At 39.9% G+C, this 12,311-nt stretch overlaps 1 pseudogene; it reads right to left on the bottom strand.

The window, feature by feature from the left end:
* Positions 1 to 3,422: 3,422 nt before the first annotated feature.
* Positions 3,423 to 4,309, bottom strand: LOC120590204 (methylsterol monooxygenase 1-like; annotated as a pseudogene).
* Between the last annotated feature and the right edge of the window lie 8,002 nt (positions 4,310 to 12,311).

Raw genomic sequence — 12,311 nt, 5'->3', positions numbered from 1 at the left:
AACTCTCCTCCTGAATATCGTGTGCCGCTGTTGAGAACCGCGAAGTATTAAGTCCTTCTTTACATCGCCTCCTAGCTTTTCCTCACAGGTCCTAGCTTTAGAATCACACAAACCAATGCACAGACCCTCTTCACCAAGCTGAGACAACTAGTAAAATTCGAAACATCCACGACGAATTCACTGAATATGAGCAAAATCTAAGTCAAGGTTCCAAACTGGAGTAAAGCAACATAACTAATGGCTCTTTCCAAAAGTCATCATAGGCCTTTTCAGTTTCCAAAGCCCTGGTCCACATCCTTCATGAGGGAAATCTAAACCTTCAGTGTGTCACAGTCTAATTAGCATGGCCTGATGACCTGTACTTCATCTCTTTTCTGTACCAAAATAACTTCTTTTTCGCCTACAATAATTCCCACAAATTGTGTTAAAAATTCAGAGACATTCTTGTAGATGAGTCAAAAAACCTAAAGAGCAAATGATTTGCAACACGCTTCACAACTAATAAGGATGCACCAGTAAAACACCATTGGTCTAACCCACACACAGACAAAACAACAAGGCCCGAGAGACACACAGGTTCTCTCTCGCCCCCCTGGCTAAGGCTTAGCTTCCTGATTCTCGTTCCCAGTCTTACTTGGATGATCAACTCGGGTAATATCTGTTCTTCCAGGCTTCAAAAGAATAACCTGTGTGAATACTACACAGCAGAAAGCCAACATCCAAACGAGAAGACATAGAACAGATTTCATTTTAGTAAAATACAATTGACCTTCCATCTGAAAGGAGAGGGAATAAAAATACTTCATTTTCAGAGGATAGGACATTCAAAATTTCACCTTCCCTGTGGCTCTAGATAGCTAATTATAATTAACCATTCCTTAGTAACGAGGAGTCCCTCAGAGATAACAGTTGATTTCTATTCAACGAAAGTACAAAAGCAACAAGTTAAAAGGTTAGGTAGTAATTGGATTGCTTGATTTTCATGGGCTACTCCTGAATCTTTGATATTCTTAGTAATCTTTGTGTAGAAATTCTGCATGATACTATGGTCCTTCATTTGGCAGTTCTGGCATGAATAACCCTCTGATGAAGGAAATCTCTCCCCTTGGTCTTTCGACACTGGTTTCTTCTTACAATATTATTCATCCTAATGGACTACAGCCAGCAAATGTGGCTTTGAGTCCACAGTCCTTTTCCTTAACAATTGGTGGTATGATTTTTGACTATCTGAAGTTCCTCAAAGTATAAAGTTCTAAGAATGTATATCATGTTTTAAACTTGGGGTCAAACAGCACAATAAAAGTTAGAGTATTTAAGCCAACATTTCATGCAAAGAAAGGCTAGCAGTTGCTTAATTTAAAATGCCCTACCAAAAAATTTTCAAAGAAGCCAGTATTTTTTATTATTTTTTTATCGAGTTGTCATTCCTTACACATTTGGTCAGCAAATGATAAATACCTGTTTGGAGCCAGGCTCTATTTAAATGCTGGAATAAAAATAAATGAATGAATGAATGAATGAAGCACAGGACATGCTTGTCCTCCAAAGGAATTCAAGTCTAGTAACAGGGACATTAAAAAAAAAAAATGGTAAATCACAGAAACTCTAGAACAGACTAGTGAGTGCATAAAGATTTTGAAAGAGTGACCTTGACATCTGGAGTCAAACATACACCTGCTCACCATTTTTCCCGTTGTTCACACCCTGGGAAGAACCTTTATGACAAACAGAGTCTCTTTTCTGGCCATCTGAATCTGTCAACCCACTGATATTTCATCCTGTAGTTTAAGCCCCTGACAATTGGTTTCTTTCTTTTATTACTATTGCAATGCAAGTGCTTGACATTAAGCTTTTGATTGTGGAGACGGCTAGTTCCAATGAACACATTGTCAGATGCACAACTAGATAAAGAGCCAGGCGGCCTCATCCCTGAAGTTTCCTTTGTTTTAGTCTCTGGTTGACTTAGATCATTGTCCTTTGACCGCTTGCTTTTCCCTTCCCGTGCTTTTAATTCCCACTCTTTTTTTAAAAATTTCATTTTATTTGATTATTAGTTTCAAGTATACAGTACTTTGGCTAGACATTATAGTTTATGAAATGACCCCCCCACCACCACCACCACCATTACTCTGTCACCCCTCTGGCTCTACACATAGCCATTACGTTACTGCTGACGGCATCCCTATGCCGTGCTCCCCATCACTGTGACCATCTATCAACTCTATTTAGTACTCCTTTAACCCTTCACTCCTTTCTCCCAACTCCCTATCCTCCCTCCCTTCTGGCCTCACCAGATTGTCCTCTACGAATTTGTATCTACGGATCTGTTTTCTATTAGTTTGTTCTTTTCGTTCCTTCGATTACACGTATAAGTGATTCCTACTCTTATGTTTTAAACTCACCAATAAAGAATGAACCTGTGAAACCCTAGTCACCCCACCCTCGACCCCATAAAAGCAGAATCCCAGGTCCGTGCTTGCTATCTCTCTCTCAAACTCATTCTTTTTTTTTTTCTTAAATAAAATGATCCCTTTTTTTATAAAACTTAATAATTTAATGACTTATGTACTTTTTCTTATAAAAAATAAAAGGTGATAGTTGATGTTCAAAATTGGAGACCAGATAATCAGACACACAAAAAAAAATCACATTTATTTTAGTAACTCAAAGTGCAAATATACCAAGTCGGTTCACAAAATTTCAAGATACAGCTTTAAATTTAATAAAAACCTGATTTTCAAATATTAAATGGTAAGCAGCAGAAATAAAGCTTCATTTTTTAAAAAAAAATTCTAGAAACCTGAAAACCTTTAGACTAAAATATTCCACTTACATCAATTCAGAATTGCTTTAATTTATAGATGCCAGTAGTACACTGAGACCCAAAAGAACTTCTCAAAGAAAATCACCCTAAATTGGTCAGCTCTAGACAAGAGTAGAAATTCTTGGTGTTGGCTACTCCTAATTTTGCAGCCCCACTCACATTGTATCAATTGATTCAACCCATATTTTGATGTTTAGGCAAATTCTAAAAAATGTTAAAGTTCAAGATGAGGCCAACATCCACTATTAAGAGTTTTTTAAATGGCCACTAAAAATTTAAAAGATTTAAAAACCAATCTCAACTTCAGGCCTTAGAGTATTACTGGAGGAGAAAGACAGATTAATCCTTCTTCCATTTACTTTATGTAAACCTTTTTGTAAAGTTAGCAACACGGCCTTTAAAACTTCCTTTCTTATTTCTACACATACAGAACTTGAATGAAAAGTAGAAAAAAATCCCACTAGGAAGATAAAGGCTGTTAATTTTTTTTATCACTTAGCAGCCAAAACACATGTTTGTTTCTGCTCCCCAGAAGCGATGTTAGCTACTAGTTTTAATCCTGGAAAATGTGTATCTTCAGGAAGGTTTACGTAGATATTTATTCACTCTTTTTCTCAATCCTCTTCATCTTTTCAGTGTAGGCAATAAATTGAGAGTCTGTTCCAATTATTCTATCTCACCATGTGAATGTTGAAAGATAGTTTCCATTGAAGTTCACGTGGTGAAAATCGTGATGTGGAGAACCAGCATAGAATGGGATGAGATTTAAAGGGTTGAGAGGAATATCATAACCACTGTAGACATCAATAGCTTCTAGCAAACAAATGGTCACCTATGCCCAGAGAAGAACTACATGGCTACATGGTCACATAAAAGAACAATTCCAATGAAAAATCCAGCTCCAAGAATTAGGGTTTCTAAGGGATGTGCCTATTCATCTTCCATTCCAAATGGAGCCTGAAACTCATGATGAATATGAATATATTTATATATTTTTTTGTGGTGCAAGAGCCTATGTAAGAAATAGTGCCAGGTATCTTCGATCACTGCACAACCAAAGCATCTTGCCAGTTGAAAATACCATCTTGCCATTCTTTCCAAATCGTAAGGAATGTTGAAATACTCTATGAAATAATAAGTTCCACAAATCAAAAGAAGCTGGATACAAAAGTGATTAAAGAGAAGTACTTTAAAGCATTTCCGTTGGCCTTCCCATGTTTCCTGTTTATCCTTCTGAATTTGTACTTTTTCATGGAAGGTATAAATTGAAACAAAAGTCCAGGTAAACTGAACAAGAAATAAATGGCCTCATGAACTATCAGGGATCCCCATGTTGCACTCTGGAATTTTGTATAATTATCTAACATGCAGTTCCAAGCATTTTTAAATGGTTCTTGCAGAGGATTCTCAGGTTACCAGTGTATCTACATACTCCACAGCCAAGGACACTGAACTAAAGATGCTGACACTTTCATTTGTTGCCATTTTTCAAATCTCTGCGGACAGCTTTATAATTCTGGATGATCCCACGGAAACTGCGGCTTACCATCACCTGACAGGTACAGCGTCCCGAAACCCACCTTTTCCCTCAATCTCATTCTTAATCTCCTTCTCTCTCTTCCTCTTCATCCCACAACCCCTCTGTGTGGCCCCAAGTGTGCTGTATACCCTCCAGGATCTCTGAGTAATAAAACTTTTCAGTTTCCCAATGGCTATTACTAAAAGTGTCTTGCAATCATAGTAAGAACAACAAGGGACAATAGGCTACAACTTAGGTTCCTAAAAGGAAGATGTCTGTGAGGGCTCTGAGTGGGCCCAGGCAAGTTCCCTCAGGCACTTCTAGCCAATAATATTATTATTGATAGGCGAAGCTTGACACAAAGCACATTCCCACTCAATCCTATTGGCTACCTGACTAGTCTATCTATATCCAGTTTTGTTGCCTGAGGAAGAGGTTAAAATGACAAATTAGCATGGACTAAGCTGGCCAGGTGAACAAGGGGTGGAAGGGGTAAGATTGACGAGAGATATAGAGGTTGGTATTCCAGAACTGGTATGCCCAATGGGACGCAAGAATTTCAGGAAGCAAAAAACAGCTTGCACAATTGGTCAAGATATAGGACAATCCACATGCTCATGGAAGAACTGGAGAGACAGAGTTTCCTTTTTTTTCTTTTTCAATACACTGAGTATTGGATGCATCAAAGATCTGCTTCAAAGTACAACAGTGCAATGAAAGCTTTTCTGTAATTATAATTTGGGGCATTTAAAACACATTGCTTGGAACCATATTCAGGGTTTTATTCTCTTGGAATTGTTGGTTTCCTGCCCTGAAGACTTAAATCAAAAACATTCAATAAGAACTAAAAGGTCAGTTAAACTCAACTTTAAAAAAAAAAAAAAAATTAATGTGGAGCCTAAGCCTATGACCTAAGTATGTCCCTGTTTATGCTATTACCTTCTACCCAGGAGACATTTTAAGATTTAGAAAGAGTGGTGGTTGAGAGAGAAAATTAATGACATAGGCCCATAATTGCCTTGACATTTTATAGAATAAATTCTCAGTTATTTGATGTCAGGCATGACCTGGATATTGAAACTCTCAGGTACTCTCCAAATTCCTTTTTAGTTAATCACTTCATATCCCTGAAGCTTTGGCCAGAGCCTCAGACAAAGGCCAGCATTGTCAGAAATGCGGCTCCACACTTCTGAGTGAGGGTCCAATGTACAGTGATGAATTACAGGCTACGAAGGGAAATGAGACAGGATAATGTGACAACTGCGAGTCCGCTCTCACTGATGTTGTATATTTCTCCCACTAGTCTGAAGCAAGTCCACAAGAAGAGAATTCTCATGCTATCCCCAGTCACTGGTTTGCCAAAGTTGACTCCCTTATCACATTGTAGCTTAGTGAACACAGAGAGCATGCTCTGCGTAGCTGGGAAGAAAACTTCTGCTTTGTTATTATGTTCTATTGGGCAAAGAGCAACAGAGCAGTGTAAGAGCTGGGCTTGGTGCCACCTTACCCGGGGAGCCAGCTTTCCTGAGGAGCCTGCAGAGGCCTATGCTGCCAGTTCCATGCCCTCTGTTAACAGCTCACAGAATTCTACAGCACCTGAAACATCAGCCAGTCTTGTGCATCCATGAATGGCACACTGCCACGTTCTCCTCAAAATGTGCTCTGGGCCCAGGCAGAGGCATTAGCATCTCCTGGAGCTTGTTGGTAATGCAGAATTTCAGGCCCCATCTCAGACCTACTGAATCAGAATCTGTATTTTGACAAAATTCCCCTGTGATTTCATGCATGTTAAAATTTGTGACACACTGATTTGCAAAACTGAATCAACTGTGAAGAAAAGGGCATTGGAAAAAATATTCCCTTATAATCAAGAAAGTGAGTTACTAACGACAATGATGAAACCAAAAAGCAAATAACAGAAAAGGAGACTAGAGCTATCTCTCGGTGTAGCCTTAAAACATAGGAACCCAGCCTGTCTCTGACTACTCCAGGGTGGAGGGACATTGCAAAAGTCATATGGAGAAAGTACTTGATCGATGTTTAAATCCAGGACTTAACATTTCACTGCACCAACTGGGGAAGCAATTAGCATGAGCCTCCAAGGATGACAAAGTGACTGTCCAACATCATGGATAAGAGTAATGACTAGGGACAAACAGACCCGAGTTCACTATGCCATAAGCTTTCAGCAAGTCTTAGCTGTCATTATTATGTTTATTCACTGGTCCTCGCAACCTGTGAAAGAGACAAGGCCATTAGCTTCCCCGTTTTAGAGATGAATACATCAGGTTTAGGGAAGTGGAGCCTTCCCAAGGGCACAGGGCTGAAGGCAGAGCTGGGTCTCAAGCTCAGGCCTCGGCTTCTCCTGTTCAGTGTCCTTTACTGCAACAGCAGTCTCTGTGAATGTTAATTAACGATTCGATTTGGAGCAGTGATTACCAGAAAGGGGCCAGATGGACAAGCAGACAGCCATCTACCTCCTACCTGGGTCACCTGTCCCAAACCCCTGGTTAGCAATGAGTCACTCTGTCAAAGGCAAAGATGTTATCAGAGAAAGTCCTATCACCAAGCATGAATGCAGGAGTTTTAAGAGACCAAAACCAAGGTTTTTATGAGCAGATGGGCTATTCTCAAAGTGAACTAGAGAAGGCTGTCTTCAGCCCTATGTGGCAAGAGGAAGAAGGGGAAGGAGGTGGAGAGAGTGAGAGAGAAAAGTAGGGGAAAAAAGCTATCAAGAACTTTCCCTGTGCTGGACATAGAACCTCAAATGTGTTATCTCATTTCACCATTGCCACAATTCTGTGACATGGGGATTATCGCCTCCATCTAATAAATAGGCTTGGAGAATTAAAGGAACATACCCAGTTATCCCATGAGAGAGACAAAAATGGTTGCTTTTCCTCATCATATCATGTGTTGCAATGCCAATCATTTTTAAATAAACTCTATTTTAGAATAGTTTTAGATTTATAGGAAAATTACCAAAATAGTGCAGAGAATTCTCACATACCCTTCAACCAGTTTATTCTATTGTTAATTATTTGTCACAATTAATGAACCAATGTAGATATTTTATTAAGGCCCCTATTTTATTCAGATTTCCTTAGATTTTACGTTTTTGTCTTTCAGGATTCCACCCAGAATATATATTACATTTAGTCATCATGTCTCCTTAGTCCTCTTGACTATCTCAGTTTCTAATACCTAACCTTGTTTTTAATGACCTTGATAGTTTTGACCTTGATAGCTGGTCAGGTAATTTATAAAATGTTTCCTTACTTGGGATATGTCTTATGTTTTCTCCTGATAAGACATTGCTTTGGGTTTTAGAAAGGAGGACCACAGAGCCAAAGTGCCGTTCACTTCACACCATACCAAAGGTACATGACTTAATCTCTGTTGGTGTTACTCATGTTCCCCTGGCTGAGGTAGCCTTGTTCAAGTTTTTCCACCATAAAGTTACTTTTATCCCCCTTTTCACACTGTATTCTTTGGAAGGAAGTCACTGTGCACAGCCCAACCTGAATTAGTAAGGAGTTATACTTCAAGTCTTCAAAGGCAAAGTAGCACAAGAGATTCTTCTATTCTCCCCCATTTACTTATTCAATAACTTGTTTATATCAGCAGGGACTCATAAATATTTTATAGTTTGGATTATAATTCAATATTACTTCATTTATTTTGTTCCTCAAATTGTTTCAGCCTTGGCCATTCGAAAGCTCTTTCATTCGGCTCCTGTGTTCTTTTGACATAGCCCCATCACTGTGGATTTTTTTAGCACTTCCTTACTTTCTGGTTCTAAGAGAGGCTCGGGCTCATTTTGTGTATTTTCCTGCCTGAATCCTAGAAAAAGCCACTTTTCCAAAGCACTGTGGTTCTTTTTACTGGAAAGTAGTATTAGAAGCCGAGATCTGGGGGCTAGATGTGTTCATACCTACAGGGATGTCATTTCTCATCTGAAAAAGCAAAGAATAAAAGTATATATATATTAACTTATGTATATATACATACTCCAAATATTTCTATATGTAACCATATATATCTATAGTAAGCTAAACATGAGTTTATACTAAGGTCTTCACCCTAATCCATTATTGCGTAGATCATTGTAGCTTCCTCCGTAACCTCCCACTCTAATAGTAAGAAACCTAATGCCAGCCATTTTTCTTCTCTTGATTTCATTTTGACTAGCTATCCAGGCTGGGACCCTTTGCACAGGAAAGTCCTTAAGAACCTTTAAATCTCTCATATTTTGGTTTTTAACGGTCTCTTGATTATCTCAGGCTCTTACTACTTCTTTCCAAACTAGATGATAAATATCTTTATTATAATTTTTCCAGGATTTCACGTATTCAAAGCATAAAAAAAATAGTGAGTAATTGATTTAAAGGGCAACAAATCCAACCTCATGTGAGTGAGATAATTTTCATAGTCAAATATTGAAGAGTTCAAACTGTCTTTTTTATTAGTTTCAAGTATAAAGTACAGTGGTTAGACATTTATATAGTTTATAAAATGATCCTCCTAATTGCTCCTTCTCTCCTCCAGTTTTCCACCTAGACAATAATATATTAATGCTAACTGCATTCCTCATGCCATGTTCCCCATCCCCGTGACCATCTATCGACTACTAATTTGTACTTCTTTAGTCTTTCAAATTGTTTTTGTCTTTATCTACTATCAGTTTTAATTTGCTAACTCTGAGCCTTAACTTGCTTTGTATCTTAATTATGTTTAGGTCAGCTCTATCAAATGCAGTGATTTATCCAATGATCTAGAATTGTCAAATCTCTCTCCCCTGCTTCCCACAGTCTCTGCAGATGGCATCTGGGTTCCAGGCTCGTCTACATCACTTCGTGGCATCATGAAGAGGGGTTAGCTTCTGCTCACAACACCTGACCTGAGTCTCCTGTTCCCACTCACTGCCAGTGAGATGGCTCCATCTGTCTCTCCTTGCACTCTAGATCAAGTCTCTTTTGGATAATTCTTGGAAAGGCCTCAGCAAAGACAAAAGATGAAATTATCCACAGGCAAATCATAGATTGTGTGTCATGCTGCTTATATCAGTTAGGTTTCCTTAGACAAAGATATAAGAGGAAATATTTGGAAAATATTAATGTAGATTTACATGCACATACCTGATCTTCTCCATAGTCAACCAAGTTATCTTTCTTGGCAGCCAGTGGGGATGGGGCAAACAGAGAAGAAATTGGATTCTTAAGGAATGCAAAGAAAGAAATGCAGTCAGCTCCTGACATTCTAAAGCAAGGCGATATGTTTGAAAGCCTAAATTTCTTTCACTCCCATTTTACATATTAGCTTGACATAGAATTTTTCCTATGGTGTAAATGAGAAGGCCGTAAAACTATCAAGAGAAAAGAAAGGATATAAAATAGAAGAAGGAAAAGAGAAGCCCATCCCTTATAAGCCAACGCTGTTGGAGCTAAAGGCAGAGCGAAGAGAAGCAACAGAGGTAGAGAGGTGACAGGCACACTGTGTTCTGCTCATCAACCTGAGTTGAAACCCTGACAAGTTGAAGAGACAGTTAGGAAAGAGGGGTCCTGCCAGCCCTATTTGGAATTCTGAGAGGAGGACACCTTGTGGGCCAGGCACCCCGTGTCCATAAGACCTTGGAGATTGGCCCCATCAAAGTAAAAGTCAATGGCACAGCCTGGTCAGAAAGCTCACGAGCCAGAGCGGCTCTCTCAAGCTGCCTTCTCTTTCCATGGGATATGTTGGAACCTAGGAGCTCCCACTGGGGCCTGAGAAAGGGAAGCACTGGGTATCCGAGTTTGAGAGCCAGCTTTCCAACTATCAAATCTATTGTGGAGAGAGATGGCTCAGCAGAGAAGGATGAGATCTAACCGACATCCCATCTCGCCCCAACTAGAAGCCAATGGAGGACATACAGAAGCGCAGTGGAGGTTTTAGAGCCATCAGTGTTGAGATAAAGTTGGTGGCCAGGAAGTACTACAGCTTCTGCCAAGCCTAGAGAGACCAGAGTGCAAGTAATACTAGCTTCGATTTTAGACACAAATGCCAGTGGGGCAAGCATCCCTTTAGTGAACAAGAAACGTTGTCATGAAAACAAGAGACACCACCATGGAAGCCAGAGAGGTCAGCTGATATCACATGAACCCAAAGAACCTTCCCTTCCCACTGCCAGAGGACACAGTAAGCCAAAAAAGACTGTGGTCAAAAATCTGAGGGACAGACTTTTCACCTAAGGAGACTAAGCCTTATTTAAAAGGAGTGTCTGAACATATTATAAGGGACAAATTCTTCAAGAATGTCCTAAAATAACACTAAATTTCATGTGATCCATAAACTCCAACCAACTTAGTCAGGGAAAGAGGCATTATGAAAAACTCTTGGGCAACTCACAGAGTTAAAGGAGCTGCATCAGGAGCCTGTGGTGGCAGTGGGAGAAGACTCTAGCTGGTAGGCATAGAAGAGGAACAGGCCCTTGAGGAAGGAGGGATACTGTTACTAGAAACAGGGAGACGGGATACTGAACAGGCAAACACAACAAATACAACTCTCTTAGTAAACAGGGAGGCCTGGTCCAGACTTCCCTCAACAAATTATCTGTTGAGCTGAGTGGAGAGGAGCAAGACTACCAAGTTGAATCGGTCATGGCCCCTGGCCTCAAAAGCTTACAATCCAGTGAGAGGAGCCCCCAGAAAAAGCTATATCACCTGCCTGAAAGGCAGAGTAATGTTATGGGCAGAGGACAGCTGCTGGGATAAAATGAAAGAATAACTAGTTCTCATTGGAGGCATCAGGGAAACCTGGCATTTGAGCTGTTCCCTGAAGGTATATTAGAGAAAGAGAAGGAAGGAGGATATCAGAAAAAGTGGGAAGCATGAAGAAAAGAAGTGAGAAAGATAGTGCACTGTTAGGGAAATGCCAATTGACATGGTTGTGCTAAAGAACAAAATTTAACCAAGTAAATTTGAAGTCTGCATGGATTTCTTAAGAATCCAGCAGCATCCCACCTAGCAACTAAAAGGGCGCTCCAAGGGACTGTACAGAATGAAAGATTTTTATAGGAAAAAAAGTGTGGCATGGGGAGCTATTAGCAAAAGAAAAGATCATTTTAGACCAGAATATCTGAGGGGCTGGGGGAGGGGATGGCAAGGGTTTTATCATGCAGATTGCTTCTTTTTCCTATGGGGGTTGTGGTTAGAGAGGGTCCACATGACAGATTACCTCATTGGTGTTGGCTAAAAAATTCCAGACTGGTTGATTAAAATTGCATTTGTGGTAAAGGTTGAAACTGCAATTAAGTCAGGTATTATGTCTAGGTTTGGTACATGCATGGGCTTTAGCACAAGTGACACTGCTTTGGGGCCTCCAGCTTTCTCTTTAACAATTTGTGTGCAGAATGCTGGATGAAATGTTGAAGGTAGGAAGCTGGAAAGAAAGGCCAGAAAGAACATTTTACATTCAAGGCAAGTGAGTGTAGCTTCAGCCTGCGGAGCTACTCAGTCTTTTAAAATCAGATTTGCATTTGGGAATGTTCATGCTGGCAGCAGTGTAGGGAATGAATTTGGGAAAGAAGAGACAGGAGACTCTAGTCCATGGAGAAGAGAATGAAAGATGAATAAGGCACAAGAATGTCAGAGTTGTTGGAGGAATTTTCCTCAGAAAAAGGCCTTGGCAGTGTCCTAAACCCTCAGTAGCAGCCTATCAAAGGCCAGTTCATCAACAGACACCCAGGATCTCTCTACGCTTGCATTTTCAACAACTGCCGTCCCGTCATTGTCTCCCTGACTCTTCCTCACCAGTCTCTCTTCTTGGTCGCTCACATCAACATGCAAACATACTCAGATATCTCTCATCTCTAAAAATATTCTTGATGCCCTAGTCTGCAGCCCAAGCCTTCTGTTCCACTTCCTAAAGAGGGACTTCTATCCTCAGGTTTTTCTCATGATTGCAATATGGCCACTGTAGTTCTCACCATCT

Source organism: Pteropus medius, unplaced genomic scaffold (assembly GCF_902729225.1).
Source record: "Pteropus medius unplaced genomic scaffold, Ma_sr-lr_union100, whole genome shotgun sequence".
Lineage (NCBI taxonomy): Eukaryota > Metazoa > Chordata > Mammalia > Chiroptera > Pteropodidae > Pteropus > Pteropus medius.
This window is presented reverse-complemented; position numbering and strand designations above follow the sequence as displayed.